This window comes from Trichosurus vulpecula, chromosome 1 (assembly GCF_011100635.1).
Source record: "Trichosurus vulpecula isolate mTriVul1 chromosome 1, mTriVul1.pri, whole genome shotgun sequence".
Classification (NCBI taxonomy): domain Eukaryota; kingdom Metazoa; phylum Chordata; class Mammalia; order Diprotodontia; family Phalangeridae; genus Trichosurus; species Trichosurus vulpecula.
Window position 1 is genome coordinate 372,177,394 of NC_050573.1, and position 5,266 is coordinate 372,182,659.

A 5,266-nucleotide genomic window follows, 5' to 3' on the forward strand; every position below is an offset into this window, starting at 1 on the left:
TGATTCTTGTGTTTGAAAGTCAAATTTTCTATTCAGCTCTGATCTTTTCACTGAGAAAGATTGAAAGTCCTCTATTTTATTGAAAATCCATATTTTGCCTTGGGGTGTGATACTCAGTTTTGCTGGGTAGGTGATTCTTGGTTTTAATCCTAACTTCTCTGACCTCCAGAATATCATATTCCAAGTCTTTCAATCCCTTAATGTAGAAGCTGCTAGATCTTGTGTTAGCCTGATTGTGTTTCCACAATACCCAAATTGTTTCTTTCTGGCTGCTTGCAGTATTTTCTCCTTGACCTGGGAAGTCTGGAATTTGGAGACAATATTCCTAGGAGTTTTCTTTTGGGGATCTATTTGAGGAGGTGATATGTAGATTCTTTCAATTTCTATTTTACCCTCTGGCTCTAGAATATCAGGGCAGTTCTCCTTGATAATTTCTTGAAAGATGATATCTAGGCTCTTTTTTTGATCATGGCTTTCAGGTCGCCCAATAATTTTTAAATTGTCTCTCCTGGATCTGTTCTCCAGGTCAGTGGTTTTTCCAATGAGATATTTGACATTGTCTTCCATTTTTTCATTCCTTTGGTTCTGTTTTATAATATCTTGATTTCTCATCAAGTCACTAGCTTCCACTTCCTCCAATCTAATTTTTAAGGTAGTATTTTCTTCAGTGGTCTTTTGTACCTGCTTTTCCATTTGGCTACTTCTGCCTTTCAAGATATTCTTCTCCTCATTTGTTTTTGGAGCTCTTTTGCCATTTGAATTAGTCTTTTTTAAGGTATCATTTTCTTCAGTATTTTTGGGGTCTCCTTTAGCAAGTCATTGACTTGTTTTTCATGGTTTTCTCACATCACTCTCACTTCTCTTCACAATTTTTCCTCTGCTTCTCTAACTTGCTTTTCTAAATCCTTTTTGAGCTCTTCCATGGCCTGAGACCAATTCATATTTTTCTTGGAGGCTTTTGTTGTAGGCTCTTTAACTTTGTTGACGTCTTCTGTCTGTATGTTTTGATCTTCTTTGTCACCAAAAAAAAGAGTCTAAAGTCTGAGTCTGAATCTGAGTCCTTTTTCACTGCCTGTTCATGTTACCAACCAACTACTTGACCCTTGAGCTTTTTGCCAGGGTATGACTGCTTCTAGAGTAGAGAGCGCTTTGTCTGAAGCTTTAGGGGCTGTGCTGCTGTTTTCAGAGCTACTTCTACATAGCCAACTCTGCCACACCAGCATTCCTCTTCCACCAAGAACCACCAACCAGTACCATGAGCCCGATTCAAACAGGGCAAAGCAGGCTCTGCACTCCCTCTCTGATCTGCCACTTAATTCCTCCCACTGGGTGGGCCTGGGGCCAGAAGCAACTGTAGCTGGAGCTCTGGGAGCAGCTGCAGAACTACACCACCTCCGCTGCCCCCAGGGCTGGGGCCGACCATTCACTCTTCTCACTCTGATCTAGCAGTTTTTCCACTAACCCCCCTCTGTTGTCTTTGGTGTTTGTGGGTTGAGAAGTCTGGCAACTGCCACAGCTCCATGATTCAGGGCCCTATGGCCTGTTCCACCCAGCTCCCGGTCTGGTTGGTTCTGGCGTGGCCCACACTGGGCTGTGCTCTACTCTGCTCCTAGCTCCATGTGATAGACCCTTCCCAGTGACCATCCAGGCTGTCCTGGGCTGGAGCCCTGCTTCCCTATGCTGTTTCATGGGTTCCACATCTCTAGAATTTGTTCAGAGCCATTTTTTACAGGTGTTTGGAGGGACCTGGGGGAGAGCTTAAGCAAATCCCTGCTTTCCAGCTGCCATCTTGGCTCCGCCCCCCTGGCTCCTCTTTTTACTTAGAAAGTACATCATCCTAAATTGGAGGGGAAGTGACTTCTGAATCCTCTTCATGACTCACAGTCAAGAATACCCTAGGTACTTGTTTATAATTTCCCACATCAAAATGCCCCTTAAATCAATGACAGTTTGCTCTGTTATATCAAGTTATCATTAAATTTCCCCAGCCATGTGCTGGTGAATATTTTACAACTGGTTCTTGGGGGAGGGGGGAGGGAAATCTCACACACACGCATACACGCCATACATATACGCTATACACATATACATATGTGTGTATAGTGCTTTTAAGTTTAATCTGCATAACTTTTTATTATTACTCTCAATTCTGGAAAAGCAACAAAACAAAAAAAACGAACCTCAATTTGTAATATTTGCTGATTTCTGAGGTGTAAAGCTCACACTGAAAATTTAATAATCAGCTCCTAAAGCTGGCTTCAGCACACCCTTGCCCAGCCTCCACCTTCTGTTGTCCCATATGACATCATGGCATTTTGTAGGAGGCAAATATGAGGAAATCAGACTCCTCAGAGCTAGGGTTGTATGTGCCACAATTGGCCATTCTTAAGTAGGTACACGTCATGAGACCTTTTTTAGTCCAGGCATGCTGTTCAGAGAATGCAATAGAAGAAGCATGCTATAATGGAAAAGAAACAAACGAAAGCACTGAGCTTGTTGTGAAAAGGCTGAATATTAAGACTGGATTTGAGTACCTGTCCTGCCATTGACCTTAGACAAAGTTACTTCCCTCTTCTTCTCCTTTGTTTCCTCATGTATCAAATGGAGAGATTTGTCTAGGTGATCTCTAATGTTTTTTTTCCAACTCTAATGTTCTGTTTCTATAAAATGATAATAGCTTACATATTTGCATGTGTATGCACACGTATATATTTAAAATCACAAATGGTTTTACATACAATACCTCCTTCAATTCTCCTAAAGTACTAATATTGTTCTGCCATTCTAAAAGGTGAGACTTAGAAAGATGAAACAAATTGCCCAGGGTCACGCAGGGAAGCTTGCAGAGTCCTGGAACACAGTAGGCACTAATTCCCTTACTGAAAATGCATATTTTAAGCACTACTGCTGAATCTTCAGGGGCCAGAAACCTAACAGCCCCTTTTCTATTCCCTGTCTCCTGTTCCTAGGGCCCAAGGCAGGGAAATTGTGTTCCTGCCTTCTAAGGTTGAATGTGAAACAGACTTCCCCTCAGAAACCATGTAATGATGAGATTTGTTTGAAATAGTACTATAAATGTGATGCTTCAAGTATGCTGTGGACAAAATAGGCTTTGTGGGTTAGCCTGGAAATGTAACTACAATTTGTAATGTATTTTCTATGGGAAAATCAATGAGTTCCAAATAACTTGCGGAAGAAATGTAAGGCATGTCCCACCCATGGCAGCATCAACTGCTTTTTGACTGCCAAGTCATACTGATGACTCACATAGAGCATAGATTTGACTAAAACCATAAGATCTTTTCCACCTAAACTGTTCTTTAATTATGCCTCCTCCATCCTGTACTTACTAAGTTTATTTGAATACAAATGAAAAACTTTTACATTTATTCCTATTAATTTTATCATATGATTTTTGGGCCTATGTTCTAGCCTGTGGATGTTTTCTTTGGATCCTGGGTCCAATGGCATCCACTGTTAGCTAGCCACCCCAGCTTCATCTTGTGTGTAAATTTCAGAAGCATGATCCCTACATCTACCTTCATCCATGTTGCTGCTAAAAATATTAACATTACAGGGCCACAAAGAGATCCCTGAGGCCTTCCATTAGAAATTTCCCTCTAAGCTGGCATTGAACCAATAAAGATTTCACTTTCCATCTGGTCGTCCACCCTGTTTGGAATCCACCTGACTCTATTATCACCTATGCTACATTTATCCGTCTTTTCCATAATGATAACATGGGAGACTTTGTCAAATGGTTGGCTGAAATCTAACTATTCTGCACCTACTATAGGTATAGTTATTCTATTTTAAAGTTTCATTAAAATATTTCTTTTTACTTTAAAAGCATTTCCAAGTATAATATCAATATTATTAAAATGAACAAATTTGGAGACTTGGAAATCGATAAAGAGTGAAATCAACAGAACTTGGTATAATAGAAATATTGAAGCATTTGCCTCATTTTCTAGTCTACTTACTATAACAACAAAAAGAAAGATGTTATGACAAGGCATGCTCTATATAGATGAATAGATAGAACAATTATTAAGCACTGACTGTGTGTCAGGCATTGTCCTATGTGTTGTTCATTCAAATATAAGCAAGCGAGACAGTCCCTGCCATCAAGGAGCTTATATTCTAATGGGGTAAGAATACCTATAGAAGAGTGTGAGAAAGGGTAGAGGAAACCCATTTCAGATCATAATGAGGAGATATGAAAATGTAAGCTCATTATGCATAGAGATTACTTCATTCTTTGTCCTTGTATCCCCATGTCTACCATAGTGCCTGTGGTAGGTGCTTTAATAAATACTTTTTAATTCGATTTGTATCCAGGAGGTATTGTGGGAGATTGGCCCCTGCAAGGTAAAGCAAAAGCTCATCTATCTGGGGCCAGGTGTGGAGTCCATGGCTCTGGGAAAAAGGAGGTGAGGGTGCTAGCCAGAGAGCAGATGGCATAGAAAGGAGACTGTAAAGAAGTCTCCAAGGCATTTAGTGACCACTTCTCTTGTCTTTCCTTTTGCCTGATTACAAATTGTTCCTTTTGATAAAGAATTCTGGAACTTCACCAGGAATAGACATCAAAGGCACTGGTTCTTTGGAATAAGCATAGTCCTTGGGACTATCCCACATCCAAGGATCTAGAAGGCCACATGTGGCCTTGAGGCTGCAGTTTCCCTACCCCTGGTCTATTACTTTAATTCAACATTTCCAGTCAAAATGGGCAAAAGCTAAAAGATTCAGGTGGTACCATTCTGATGAGTCCTCTGATGTTCCAAATTATACTAAGTTAATTGGTCTGGGTGTCTCACCTGGGCCGTTTCAGCAGAAGTGTCAGGTGACCACTAGAGTGCTTATTAGTGATGATGGGCCTGTGGAAACCTTGTGGATCTCAGGAGATGAGCATAATGTTCATTCTGACCTTTGCAAGGATTTCTAAACTGGAAAATTTTTTTAAGTTGACCTTAAAACCAAGGGAAATTGTTGGTTTGTAAAGGTACAAGTGGGAAGGAATAAAGATGAGAGTGACTGGCTGGGTTTTCTTGAGGAAGTGGGGGTGTGAGTCGGTGAGACTAAAGGAGGCTTGTGTCAAGGTAGGTCACTTAAAATAGCTATTCTTCACTAAACAGACCTCTTTTTTTTAACCTCAATGTCTTCAGATGAGTCACAATGATAATTATAGTAATAATACCCTTAATCTTTATAGCACATGAAGGCTTTTAAGTACTTATTCATGCATTATCTTATTTGAGGCTCACAA